Here is a 15,265-nt window from a genome sequence, read left to right as displayed (position 1 = left end):
AGATATGAAAAACCCCAAAGTCTGCAATGGTTGTTTTTCTGTTTTGCTACACGTAGCAGGAAATGTTTGTAGATGTGTGACAAACGTGTGTTATCTTTTTAGCATTTAGCACTTAGCATGTAGTTGTCCAGGTCTCACTATTGAAAGATAGCATAAGAATTTGTGCTGCTGACATATATATAGTATTTGGGATATTCTAGAACCGTGATGTCATGAAAAATGTATTATCAGAATGGCAAGATCCTGCCTACACTTAATGGTTGGTAGTACCCTGAAATGGTTATTCAATAATACTGTTTAGAGAAGAAGAAAAGGGTGGTTGCTTTTTATGAACTTCCCTAATTCAAACTACCTTCATTTAATTCATAAATAAACTTTATATTTGCCATTGCTAGTAATTATAAACATTCCTTGTTACTCCAAAACCCTTGGCTATAAAATTATGACTTATTACAAAAATACTGGTTATAATTAATATGTAGGTCATCCTCGACTTACAGTCATTTGTTTAGCTACTGTTCAGTGTTACACTGGCACTGAAAAAGTGACTTGCAGCTGGTCCTCGCATTTACACCCATTGCAGCAAATAAGATCCAAAATCTATAATATTAATAGTAATGTTAATGTCCTTGTTCTTCATTTGTTTGTAATATTTGGATTTTAAAAGCAACAAAGCAATCAAAACTCTTAAAATGCTATAAATGCCAGAAAGTAGAGAAAACATTTGAACATTTGTTCAGAAAAGCAAAGTATTTGTGTAAAATACATATTTTGTTCTTTAGGCAACTGTCAGCAAGTAAACACTATAGAACTTGAACCTGTCTTAATAACTTTTTTAAAACCTATAAGCTTTTGAATTCATAATGTCAACTGCATTTTTATTCAGTAGGGCAATTTTGTATATATTTAACTGGATGTAAGCTTCTCTAAGGCAACATTTCTATTAATTCTACTGAACTCTGGATTAAAAATAGAAATACTGTGAAAAAGTAAGAATTTAACATCTAATAATCACAGTTACATGTTCTGATATTTTTTGAGGAAATGATTTAGAAGAAGAATCTGCAAACACCATGCTGGCATTAGATTCCCCATACACAATAAAGCTATTGTGAACTTATATGGAACATTTGTTACATATCAACATACTGTACTATAGATTATTGTAGCTTCCCCTGGATTTATCTTCTTTAAAGTAATGTCTGAAATTGAATTACGTTTACTAAATTAAGCCTTTTATTTCTTTTTACCTAGAATTGCATGTCGAATGAATGCAAAAAAACCCAGCAGCTGTTCAGAATTCTATCCAATTACAAGATTTCTTGCGGTTGTTTTTCATATTTGCATAAGCAAAATTGATGTTTGACATCCAACATTAACGATCAGTTTGTTTTAGGCTTCATAAGGATTCTCACAGTCAACTGGAGAGGATTTTTTCCTCAGTTCTCCCCAAGAAACATTTCCAAAGATCAAAAAAAAAAATTCTATAGTGGAGATAAAGTATTTCTGAAGCAAGCATTTCATTTCTACTGATTCCCAAGAGTAGGGCTAGAAAGTCTTCTAAAATCAGTTTTTGTGGGAGAAGATAGCTTTCTTTTCCAATTCCAGTCTTGCTTTGCTCTGGAAAGCTCTGCCAGCTTCTTGTGTGGCCAGGGCCATCTCAATAGTTTATCTACTTATTTCTTTTTATTATTGCTTTACTTGCATTGGCTTTCACTTTCCTTTTTGGGAACTCCTAATCTAATGGCCATCAAAAATTATCAGCAATGTCTAGAGATTTTTTTGAGTTTTCCAACCACAGGAGAGAAACAAAGAGTTTGGCTTTTAATTATTCTGCATAACAAGTGTGCTTGAAATAGTTCTTCACTCTTGGATGGCCTTGTTCTGCACCAGATAAATTTTCCACAGTAGCTTATATACCTCTTAATAGTGCTTTACAACCCTCTCTAGGTGGTTTACAGAGTCAGCATATTGTCCCCAACAATGTGGGTCTTCATTTTACCTACCTCGGAAGGATGAAAGACTGAGTCAACCTTGAGTCAGTCAAGATTGAACCTGCTGATAATTGGCAGAATTAGCAGACAATACTGCATTCTAACCATGTGCCACCACGGCTCTACAAGATAGCTCCATGAAGAAAACTTCATTTATTGAACCTAGACTATTGTGTGAATAAGTAAATTGTAAACTCCACTTAGAGTTGTAGTGCTGCAACTAGCATATCAGAACAAGCTGTTTTAAAACTGCTCTTGGTCACTGCAACTGAATCTCACCTATTAGTGTAGAGTTCCCTAAATGTACATTAGTTCTTTCCAAGTCATATCCAGTTGTAAAAGTTTCCCTACTCCTATTGCTTGTTTTAAAAACACAAACCCTATTTTGAGCATATTCATTCTCAGTTTTCTCCCCCAAATCTCCAAGTTCCACGTCCTATTTAGGAGAAGTAGAGTTAGTATGTTCTGTGTGTACTAATGAACATTTAGTCCAAATACCTGGATGCCATTCCTTGCAGTTACAGTAACTTTCCTATAAAGTGTTGTTTTGATAAGCTTCAAGCAAAACTATCCCTTGAAATTGAAAGCAATATGCTTCCTTATTTATTGACTGATTTGATCTGAAAGCCGCCCAGGTATTCAATCTAGTAGGATTTGTATCAAATGTTATCAGAAAATATTTTTGCCCTGAATGTGTATAGATTTATTATTTGCAAAGATTTTGAACAAAAAAGATACTGGAATCTTGAAACAGTTTTATTAGAGTCCTAGCAATCAATGTTAGCTTTCTCCCTTTGTCTTCTCATTCCCACCCCAATCTTCCTCAGTGCATTCTGGACATAGGAGATTTTCACTTTCATGGTGTCCAGCTAACACTATATGGGAGCTAAATGCTCCACCAGACACCACCAGAATGGGAAGAATATCCTAAGCAATGAATCTCAGTATGAAGTATAATTGATAATACTGTGCAAATGAACATCTGGTTCTCTTTATTCTAAATACCATTACAGTTGTGCCAGGAGTACAGTGAGATCCTGTGTCCCTTATATAATAGGAAATGGTGGGTACATGCAATGGCACAAACCTTTGCAGTTTATAAAATATTGGGATTCAGAACATTTTTAAAAATATGAAATTCAGTTTCTTTAAAAAGAGCTGCCACCAAGTGCAATTCATGTCTATTGAAATCGTTATAAACAACTCACTGTTTTAACATAAGTCCATTCATTGAAAGAATCCTATAAATAGGAGCCTTGTTCTGGCCTTCGAAATGCTTGGAATGCGGCTGTCACGTAATATCTGTGCCCATTTCAATGTGAACACATGTCTCGTCAAATCTGTCTTAGCACCCCCCAAGAAAAAGCTTCTCAGGGAAACCAACATTGTTGTTTGTGTAATACAAGTAAGCTTTGCTGTTTTATAAAGAGCTATCCTTTTTCTTGATAAAGCATTCATATAGAGCACCTGTAAATTTAAATGAGAGAATTAATCTCCTTGATAAAAATGAACTTCTGATCAAACAGAGATCAGTCGTTTGGCAGGAGCAGACAACAGTTTTGGAAGAAGTGACATTTTAATTATAGGCTCTATTCAGTATGGCAATTCATATCATACATATGCTTCAGTATGACTTCAACATGGGAAAGATTATTTTTTTTTTACATGTGGGTGCATGTATACATATTCAGAGAACATGTAGGCTTGAGTTTCTTTTCTTTCTCCCGGAAACTTGGGTATAATAGTCTTTTTCCTCCCCCTCTTCACCCTGTTTAGAGCAGGTGGGAAGCCTCACAGTAGACAGCTAGTGTTTCCTTGTGTATTGCTGTAATAAAGGACCTTTGTAAATGGCTCTCTATATGACCTGAATACAAGCTGAGCAGAATACATACTAACTACTTCCAAGAACCATTTCATTTAGTTCAAGATCTTACCTGAGTTTGCGTTGCTGTTTTTGGAAATATAAAGCTATTATGGACCTGGCTAACTTTTGTGTGTGTGTGTGTGTGTGTGTGTGTGTGTGTGTGTCTAAAGATAAAGGTTCTCTCTCTATAGATAGATAGATAGATAGATAGATAGATAGATAGATAGATAGATAGATAGAGATAGAGATATATATAGATATATATATATGAATGAGACGTGGTTAGGACACTGAGCTTGTCGATCAGATGGTCAGCAGTTTGGCGGGTCGAATCCCGAGTGCCGCATAACAGAGTGAGCGCCTGTTACTCGTCCCAGCTTCTGCCAACCTAGTAGTTCGAAAGCACGTAAAAATGCAAGTAGAAAAATAGGGACCACTACGGTGGGAAGGTGCGCCTTCCGTGCACCTTTGGCGTCTAGTCATGCCGGGCACATGACCACGGAGACATCCTTGGACAAGCGCTGGCTCTTTGGCTTTGAAACGGAGATGAGCACCGGCCCCTAGAGTTGGAAACAACTAGCACGCATGTGCGGGGGAACCTTTACCTTTAACTTTACACATTATATAGTATTATAAACTGATTTTCACTATATTACAGATATAATATTTGGAAATATGAATCCAATGCCTAGTCACAATGCTCATGAGACAGTAGGTTTACTTTTATTCAAATTGTTATCTTTTCACTCTACTTTCAGAATGGAGAATAACAATAAAATAGAGGCATAGAAAGTGGTAGTAATATGTTGTTGGCATGCTTCTTACAATATACATCAAATTGAAACAATAATTAGGATATTGTTATTTCTGGCTGCACTTCTTCTTCTGAGTAGACCTATATTAAAAAGTATTATGAAACTCAGCTCCTAGTCTAGTCAAGAAAGAGGAAAAAGCTCTTTGATACATAATATTGTTCTTCCACATTCAAAAATTCTGCTATGCTCTAAGTTAGACATGACATTCAAGGCTTCATCAATTATACTTTAAAAAGTTAGGAACAAGTATAATTGTCATGGCTTAATGTATTATGATTAATTAACTACAAGTTTCCCAGTTTTTTGACAAACCAGGATCATCATTTGGGCCTCGTTGTTAAACTCAACCTAGATCTTTATTTTTATCTGTTCACAGTAATGTGAAGTCATAACTGTCCATTCTTGATCTGGTATTGGCCTTCATACACATTGAGCTCTTCCCAAAAATCTACGATGTTTTAATAGTGTATGTGCATATTCGAGCAATGTGGCCTTTTGCAGTTGACAGATGGAAAACTTGTCAATGCACAGATTCTCTGAGGCTTGTCCAAGTAAGGAACCCAGTATGGCGATAACCATTAAGACTGATTTATACCCTAATCTTTCAATTCCGATTTTTGGATCTTGGTACTTTGTGAACTTTTTCAGTTCTTTGTCTTCTATTTTACTATCCCCCAGTTTGTCACCTCAATTACCCACACGTTCTTCTTTTCAACCACAGTCGTGTGATGGTGTTATATACCAGGAATTTATCAGTTTGTGTTCGGAAATCCCACAATACTTTAATATGCTTAATTTCTATCTTACAGTTCTGTTTAGTATTATTGTTATTTAATGGCATGGCTCAGTTTTGCTAAATACTGTTTCAGGATCAGAAAAAGGTTAATCTCTTTCCATAATACCACTGTAGATTTGAATATATTATTTGGTGGTTGTCTTTTCTCCAATTTATTTTATTATTTCAGAACAATATTTCTGGGTAGAGATTAAGGATTTGGGATCGTGGCTGAGTGTTTTGTTTTGTCTGTTGCATTGTACGTTGGGGATGATTCTTTGTCTGATATCTTCTTGCGTTTCTTGTAAATAAATGATCATCCCCAAAATTAATCTACATTTGTCACTAGAAAAATGCCTTACCAAGAAAATCCATCTACCAACCTCAGAAGTACACCAAGGAGGATTTTAAGAGAAAAGCAAGCTGCTCTGGAATTTTCTCATACTGTCCAATTAAACTGATTTATTGTGAACCATGCCTATGCATAAGAATCTTTTCATCTAACAGTTAACAGCTATTTGGTGTTAGATAAGGGTCAACAGAATTCAAGAGGGGTTGTACTTTGTTCGTTTCTGACTATGTAGGGATTGTAGGCTGATCCCTTTTTTAACCCTGCCCGCAGATTCTGCCACTCCTTCACCTACATATACTTAACTTTAAGAAAGAGTTGTGAAGAATTATTAAAATTTAGGTAATGGTGTTCATTGTGCATTGTTTGGAATGCTCTTTGATTCATATGGAGATTAAATAAATACAATTGGAGGGAAATATTTACTTGTACCAAATTTGAAAGACAGAAATTCTACATACAGATCAATATAATCCTTGGCCTTCCAATTTATTATTATCCAATAATAGCTGTGTGATTATATTCAACTGGATTATGGAATTAAAATATATATCAAGGCATAATCTGCAATTTAAGTGGCTTTTAAAAGGTAAAGGTAAAGGTTCCCCCGCACATGCGTGCTAGTCGTTTCCGACTCTAGGGGCCGGTGCTCATCTCCGTTTCAAAGCCGAAGAGCCAGCGCTTGTCCGAGGACATTTCCGTGGTCATGTGGCCAGCATGACTAGATGCCAAAGGCGCACAGAACGCTGTTACCTTCCCACCGTAGTGGTCACTATTTTTCTACTTGCATTTTTACGTGCTTTCGAACTCAGCATCCTAACCCACTGAGCCACCGCATCCCTTAAGTGGCTTTTAGTCAAGTGCTAATTCACCAGAGTTCCAAAATCATGTCTTATTAGAAAATTGATGCTGAACCAATAGTTTTAGAGTCACTATAAAAAAATATTAAATCTCCTTTCCTATTTTTGTCAGTATATACTTGTCATAGTACATCTTTCTTCCTGTTTCCTTGAAATCATTTTATTTATTTATTTATTTATTTGTATCCCACCTTTTTGTTTCTTTTATTAGCAGGATCTTACCCAAGGCACATGCTTTTTCTCTCCAATAATTGCTAAAAAATTATTCTGTCAGTATAAATTGCCTGCACTGTAAGGTATTTTATTCTATTTTTAGCTTAAGGAAAGAATTGGAATAGCTACCACAAAGATTTCTTTAGCATTGGCAAATTGTTTATTTGTCCACTTTAGCCTTCTTATTCTCAAATTATTCAAACTGGATCATGCATGTCTGGCAATTTTTCTGTAACTGATAAATTGTTTTTTCATAAATATACTTTTGCTGTTTACAATAAACGTTGATTCACAATAAACCTGTGGAGTTCTATAAAATAGTGATAGCAGTGATATTTGTTTTTAAGAGAGAGAATAAAATATTAAGAATTTGAATGGATTTGAAAATTAAGAAATTTTAAAGTTTATAGTCAACCAGGTATGATTGATGAGCCAAGTTTCCATGGTCATATTGTATGAACATATATTTTGGTGTTTTCATGTATTTTCAGCCAACAACTCAGGAAGCTATGCTAAACAACTTTGAAGTAACTTAGGATATTAATATGACTTAAAATAGGCTTAATAATATAGTTCCTTTTGAAGATTTTTTATTAATACTTTATTTAATGAATCTATAGTCAGGAAAAATGATCAGAAGTTAAAAAAATAAAATAGAGAATTAATTAAAATGCAATTAAAATAAGTCCTGTGGGTTTTTATTTGTATATCTAGCACTCAATTAGAGTTCATTATTCTATGGGAATAATTTGCTTCATTGTGCAATTGAGTACATTTGATAATTGGTAAATGTTTTCAATTTTTTAATTGAAATTTCAGTATGTTGAAAAGCATATCATAGCCCTTTGCTTAGCTAATAAAGTTTAGAGCTCTCATTATCTACAAGTTTATCTTTTGAGCATACAACGTGTTAAGTTTTGTAAAAGGGAAGTGGCCCAATATCCCATCTTCAGTATTGCACATAGTAACTTTATGTCAGTAGTTTTTAAAGAAGACAGCTTATGAGAAGTGCCAGAATATTAGATTGTTTGTGTTCCATCAATATGGAAAAGCATAACTGAGTAAGTCTTTTCTTTCTTTGCAGACTCTGTCTTAAAGAAGGTGCCGAAAAAATGTGGTGAATAAAAGCTCGCTGTGTTTTCAGGGGGGTAAGCAACTTTCATTTTACAACAGGAGTGTTTTCAATTAAATAGCAGTAGCACTTAGATTTATATACTGCTTCATAGTATTTTAGAGCCCTCTCTAAGCAGTTTATAGAGTCAGCATATTTCCCCCAACAATCTGGGTCCTCATTTTACTGACCTCAGAAGGATGCAAGGCTGAGTCAACCTTGAGCCAGTCAAGATCGAACTCCTGTTTGTGAGCAGTGAGTTAGCCTGCAATACTGCATTCTAACCACTGCACCACCACAGCTCAATTTTCAAATCTATTTTTTTCAATCATTTTTAGTTTAATTTGGTATATTGAAAACTATAATTTTACAAAGTTGGTGATTAATATATTAGCAATATTTTCCTCTTTAAATCTGAAAGAAATCTAGCAGAGCTTTCAGGCCAGGAGCGCACTGAACAATTTAATTTCTCAAACCAGCTTCTACACACTGTGCTGTGGCTTTTATAAAGTACTTAGGTCTAAAATCTAAGGCAAGGATATAATAACATCTTGCTTCAAAAAAAAAGCAAATTGATTATATCACCATGAAAACTCATAGTTCAGTTGGGAGTTAAGAATAGTGATTGTTTATTCTGTAAGAAAAGTACATTGAAATGATTTTATTTGGAAAACTTGGGACTGACAGGCCATGACTATTTCTTGTTCTAGTTTTAATTAGTTTGATTCTTTTAAGATTTTTTTCTTTGTTTTTGCTAGACTGGACATTGACATATAAAATACCTTGGAGTTAATCCAGGTAGGATGTGTTTATTTTTGTCCAGCAGTTTTCAAGTGTACTCACTGAAGAAATGTTTAACTCTTATTTTTTTAAAAATCAGAAAGGCTCCAAGACAGGGCATTTATTTACTGAAATATGGTGTATGCTAGGAAGTAATCTGTTGGGGATTTGTACGGCAATCAGAGGACAAGATGGAATAAATTTTACCTCCATGATGTTATCCATTGCCACCTCATCTAAAAGCAGCAACAAATGAAATCTCACTTTTGAATCTCTTGCTACAGATTTGAATCTGAAAGTACTGTAAATGAAAATCTGTCTAATTATGTCTGTTCACAATTCATACTGGTACATATTTGAAAAGTACATGTGATTTCCTCCAGCTTTATTTCTGTAAGCTGTGAACATAGGAACACTCATTTTATTTTTACATAAATGGGCTTTAAGCCTCAAGCTAAGATAGACAATTGCCACAATAAGTTTCACACTATTCTGCAATATGCTTTATGTGAATGCCACTGGTATTAAAAGATTAAATGCAGGATACATCCACGCTGCTAAAACTTATCATTGCCTTAAATGCAGGATATATTTGAATATTTTATGCATTATTCAATATTCAGACCAGCTAATAAGTTTGGAATTTATGGGAAATACATACATTTTGTAATAAATGCATTACAATCCCACTGCCTTTCTGTTTCTTTTCTCTTTATTTCCTTTTCTTCCCTATACTGGGTGGGGAAAAACAGAATTTTAGTAGTACTGGTTATCAATCAGTTTGCTGACTTCAGATGAAGCAAACACTAGAAAAGAACATAGACAAATAAATGGTCCTTAAATTAAATTAAATTTTAAATCCCTTTATTAATTGAATAAATAGGCTTGAATAATCCCATAATAATAATCCCTTTCCACACACATTTCTCAAAATTTATCACTTGCTGATTTATTTACAGTAAAACATTGATTTAATGTAGTTGGCAGAAAGTACATTAAATCCAAAGATCCCATCTTTTTATTTTCTTCTCCCAATGGTTAACTAGAGAGATGCTCTTTCTTACAGGAAGAAAAGCTCTGAGCAGTTCACTAAGCACCATAATAGAGACTGTTGAGGGTCCATGTTTTTTCTAGTTGCTTAGAGAGCAAGGAAGCATTGGTTGAGACTGGAGGAGGCTATGGAAAATGAATTGCCATTGCTGCTTATTGTTTCACCCAGTCAGTGGCTCTTCCCAGCCACTGCTCTGGCATACCACCTGTCCAATTTTTCTATTTCTTCCCAGCCTTGACTTGGTGTCACTCCTTCAGTTCATATACCTTGCCAGTCTGAATTTCCCATCCCTCCCTTCTCCTTACCAGGAATTCCACATGAAACGTGGAATATTTCACCCTGTTGCTTGATCTTCACTTGGATCTCAAATGAAGAAGTATGTGCACTTTTTACAGGAGCCTGTGGCTACTGTCTTGAGTTGTTTGTCAAACTTATGGCATTTGTTATTTTGAAGACTTCCAGGAGAGCAAAGCCTCACCCAATTCAGAACACAGTGGGAACAGAACCTTTATAAATGACTACAGCAAAATGGCCAGTGTACCGTACTTCCTCTTTGCTTTCATCTTCGGACTTCCCAAAGAGGCTTTCTGTAGGAAGCAAATTCCCAGCTCACATACTCAAAAAAGATAATCTCCTGGAATGTTGAGCAAGGCTTCCTCAGATTTCATCTCACCCAATGACTCTCTCTCTCTTCCAGGCATTTAAATAGGGAAGAAAGAGAACTAAAGAAGAGAAGCAAGTAGAGGTGGCGTCAGAGTTAAAAATGGTTACCACGAACTCTCTGAGATTGATTTATCAAAGCAATTTCATTTTCCTAGTTAAATCCCTAAATCTATAAAATCCACTCAGGAAATACAGTCCTATCACCTACCCAGTCATTCTTGCATTTTGGGTAGCTAAAATAGGTCTTGTAGCTTAAGACACAGCAGCAAATATCCCCTTCCTTGATAAACTGAGCAGATTCATCAAGAATATAGCCAAACATTACAATAGTTTGTTCCAAATCATGTCAAAGACTTTAAAGGAACTACTGATAGATCTCCACTAGCTTCCTTGGTTTAGAAACATAGGAATGACTTTCCCATGTCCTAATGATTATATTATTTTAAAGATGACTCGTGAAGTCGATGCCTTAGCAATGAAAGCAGCAAATCTTTGAAAGACTGTAAATTTCCTAGACATACACAAATCAATCCAGCACTCTAAATTTGATGTTTACTATGAATTTGATATTTACTTTGTCACCATCGTGCTAGTTCTGAAAAATCCCCACTCATGATATGCCTCACATCTTCATAGGAAAGGTTTTGAAGGATGTTGTAAATAGACAGTCCCATATTACATGTCTCTTTCAGCAGCATGGATCTTGGAAACTGAACCCTAGATCCACAGGTATTCCAGGAAAATCTTGGAATAGAATCCTTCATAGAATCCTTCAGATTATAGCAGGGGTCCCCAGCCTGTGGGCCACGGCCCGGTGGTGGGCTGTGGGCTGCTGGTCACCGGGCCGCGGGACAGGCTGGCCAGCGCACACAAGTGTATGTGCACATCCCCCCACTTGCGCTAGTTCCACGGCCGTGGGGCACGAAAACAGGACGCTGCACCGCATGGTGCAAAAACGGACTACTGCTGCACCTTGGGGCACAAAAACGGATGCCACCACACCTTGGGGTGGAAAAACGGGATGATGCCACGCCTCAGAGCAAAAAATGACACTGCCGTGCACTGCGGAGCACAGAAACATGGCACTGTGCACAAGAACAGGGCAGGGCTAGCAAGTATCACACAAGCGCTAGCCATTTGTGTGACATGCATGCTCGTGGCCGTGTGCGCGTGCACAAGTAAAATGCTTCCCCCTGCCTTTCCCTCTGATCCGCCAACCAAGAAAGGCTGGTGACCTCTGGATTATAGGACAGCAAATTGCATGAATTCATTGCCCTGCTCCCTATGGAAAAAAGATTTGCCTGAATGTCTGCATGATGTAAGGGTCTTTAGCTTTCCTATGACTCCTCTGGCAGACTCTCATTTTGTAGCAAGTGCAAATAAAAAAGTGTGAAGTCATCATTATTGTTTCCAGTTGACCCATGGAGTTCCCTGTGGATTTTTCCCATCAGCCCTGACCTCTTTAGACAGAGAGGCCAATTTTATCCAGACCCAACATGGCTGTAAATGCCTCCCTGGAGGGTGAGCATAGCAGACCCCAACTACTACTTGCATTAAAACTACCATGCAACTTATTTTCCTTACTCTTGTTTCTGAGGCATTACATTGTTTAATGGCCTCACCCAAAGCTTGCTTCACCTGATGTAATGGGTAGTAAGAACAACTTTAAGGAACAGGAAGAAGATCTGTAACCATAACCAAGACAATAGTTACTGAGGCAGAAATGTACTACCATTCATAACTTTGCTTGCTTAATGTGAAGTGCTCAAAAAGCTGATAGTTGACAAGCCCTGCAAGAAATAATGACTTATTTGCAGGCCTGCCTAGTGAGTAGTTTGCATTTTGTTGATGATGCACTGCTCACTACCAACACCGAGGATGCCCTACAATAACAGATTTTTTTTTTTTTAAAAATGCCATAAAGGTAAAGTTTTCCCCTGTCCAGTCGCGTTTGACTCTAGTCATCTCTTTTAGCTGAGGGAGGCAGCATTATCTGTAGACATTTTTGCAGTCATGTGGCCAGCATGATTATATGCCGAGGTGCACAGAACTCTGTTACCTTCCCATTAAATCCTATTTAGTCTTATTTGCATGCTTTTGAACTGCTTGGTGGGTGGGATCTGGGGCAGGAATGGGATCTCACTCCATTGTATGGAACTTGGGTCTCGAACTCGGGGCTATCAGCTTTCAAACTGACAAGCTCAGCTTCTTTCACTGTTGAGCCACTGCATGTCCTCAAACACCCCCCCCCCAAAAATGCCATAGTCTTACTTTAAAATTGCTTTTCACACCATAAATAAGGATTTATAGATTTTTCCCCTCTCGGGGAAGACAAAGCATTGTTATACTTTGGAAAGAATTGCCTCTGGAATAATTTGTCTTTACCTCTATTTGTCTTAATGCTATGAAACTCTTTGTAATATTACTGTCGGGCCTCGGGAGCCCGACATTCGAGGGGTGGGGAAGGTATAGGGAATGGGAGGGCGTGGGCGTGTTTGGGTGGAGTATGGGTGGGTGCTTTGGGCGTGTATATAGCAGCGTTGGCTGCGGGTAGCGGCCAACGCTGGCTTTGTTTCTTGCTGTGGCTGTTGCCTTGAGGAATAAAGTGCTTTCAGTTCGCAGTGGAGGTCTGTCGTTCCTGTTTCGGTTCTTCGGTCTGCCTGCTGCAGGACGAGCTTTGACAATTACTGTACAGTTAAATGGCTGAGAGGTTGCTCTGTACAGTCATGTAGAGCTACAAAATAAATCTTTGGTCCTGCTTACTGGAAAAATAGAAGGAATAGTTCTGTAAGTGGGAAGTCAGTAGTAAGACTGCACTGTCCCTGCCTTATTTAATTGTTCCATTTTTATTACATTCCTTTCCCCCTCTGTATACATTACACAATATCTTTCACTTATCTTTTTTTTTTTTGCAACTATCATTCTTGTATATGCATTTCTTTTCATTGACATTTTTCATTAAATCATGTCACCATTTTTTTTAATATTTCCTATTGGTTAAATCCACATCCTTTCCTTTCCAGTGACAGTTGGCTTCTATAAACACTTTCCTTATATCTACTTTCCATTCATTCGGTTGGAAAATTAATTTGTCTTCTGGTTTTTTCATACAACTCATATTTCTCTCTCTGCTGTCATTCTACTTTTATTCTACTTTCACCTTAAATTTTCCCCCTTCCACCTGGATTTTCTCTGCTGTATAACTTTCTTAATGCTGCCAAGAAATAGTCCTATTCAGAAGTTCCCTTCCCCCCTGCATCTTCACTAATTCTCTCAATTCACTCATAATGAATACTTAATTATTGGAGGTATCCTTTATCGTTTGGTTTAGCTATCTCAGACTAGAACATGAATTTTGCAAATGCCTGTGTTCTAAAGCTAATGTTGAATTATTTCAGGCTTGCAGCAAAATGACAGAGCTGATACTGTTTTCCTCGGATTTCAAGTATCTCAAATATTTTGAGAAGATATTTTTGCACAAAATTGATAGTGTTTGCTCTGCATCTGTTGCAAAGTTATTTCCCACGTAGGTTTTGAATTTTCAGCTATATGTAAAGTAATAGGAATAATTCCTTGTCTGCTTATGGGACAGCTGCAGAGTTGATTCTTTTATTAAAGCACACTGCACACTGCAGGATCTAAAATGAAGGGCAGGGATGGAGACTGTCTGGATGCAAGACATATGTGCCAGTCTTGTTACTTCATCAGTAACTTGATTGCTTTAAACCCCATGGGTAATTAACATGATTGTTACCCTGTATATGTAGATAATCAATTAAACTGAATGCCAGTGGCATGAAGAAAAGGTCAAAGCAGTTTTTCTGTCTTTCACAAACCTAAATGGCTTTGCAAAACTAACTTTTTAATGTCCTTGTATAATGCAGTGTTTGAAATCTATATTTGGCTCTTCTGTTTGTTCTTCTACTTTGATAGTATTAAATCATTTAAACATTTTTAAATGTTGCAAAGATTTTGAGGACTGTTTTGATTGTAAAGGGGTGTTTGAAAGCTTGCAAACAGTAAAGTAGAAATGCAGCTGTGTTTTGTTATTGTTGTAGCTTAAAAAAACACTGCTGCCTATTTCACATCAAGGCATATGTGACTATCATTTATTTTCTCAGGATATCTCTTTAGTCTCTTGGAACCTCAGGCTACAATCAGAATTTTTAAGGAATGTACAAAGAATATGAGAGGATACATCAAAATTCATATTAAGATAGTAAGCTTGTGTTTTGTGATCTTTAAGACACAGGTTTCATCCAGTAAAATTTGATTTATTGCCAGGTTTTCTTGGCAACGTTTGTCATTGCTTCATAAGATTTATTCATTTTGTTCTTCTTCTCTTAATATTATACATGGTCTCCCATCCAGGTATCCACACAACTATATTGGGCTTTGTGGTGCTGTTTCTGTTTCGTAATGATCTTGCAGATCACTTGGACCTACTCTAAAATATAATACAAGCATTAATAAGAGTTTAGTCTAAAACTATACTGTAGTCAGATTTGGATAGTAGAATGCAAAACATTTTCAAGTCAACTTTATAGTTTCTATTTTTGCATCTACTATAGGCATTGTTCTATCATTAGGAAGAACAACTGTTTAAGACTGGGAATAAAACTAACCTGTTAGAGTCTAGGAACTAACATTATAATTATGGAATATTACCTTCATGAGAAACGTTGCGTTTACAGATCACATTATTCAGCATACGATTAAGCTTCCACGAGTGCTGTATAATAGCATTTTTTATTCTAAAGATTATAGGAGAAATTAATGTTCATGAATAT

The 15,265-nt window shown here is 36.5% G+C and overlaps 1 protein-coding gene across 7 annotated transcripts in view; it reads left to right on the top strand.

Moving 5' to 3' along the window:
* Positions 1-15,265, top strand: part of FYN (FYN proto-oncogene, Src family tyrosine kinase) — a 108,689-nt gene that overhangs the window by 40,882 nt on the left and 52,542 nt on the right. For 6 of the 7 annotated variants that reach the window (XM_083350066.1, XM_083350069.1, XM_083350068.1 and 3 more), the window contains exon 2: positions 7,955-8,018. The gene's annotated coding sequence lies outside the window, so the exon portion shown is untranslated. Of the gene's footprint in view, positions 1-7,954; positions 8,019-8,739; positions 8,780-15,265 lie in introns of all 7 variants that reach the window. The other variant, XM_083350065.1, reaches the window with a different exon arrangement.

The sequence above is a fragment of the Vipera ursinii genome, assembly GCF_947247035.1.
Source record: "Vipera ursinii genome assembly, chromosome: 1".
NCBI lineage: Eukaryota > Metazoa > Chordata > Lepidosauria > Squamata > Viperidae > Vipera > Vipera ursinii.
This window is presented reverse-complemented; position numbering and strand designations above follow the sequence as displayed.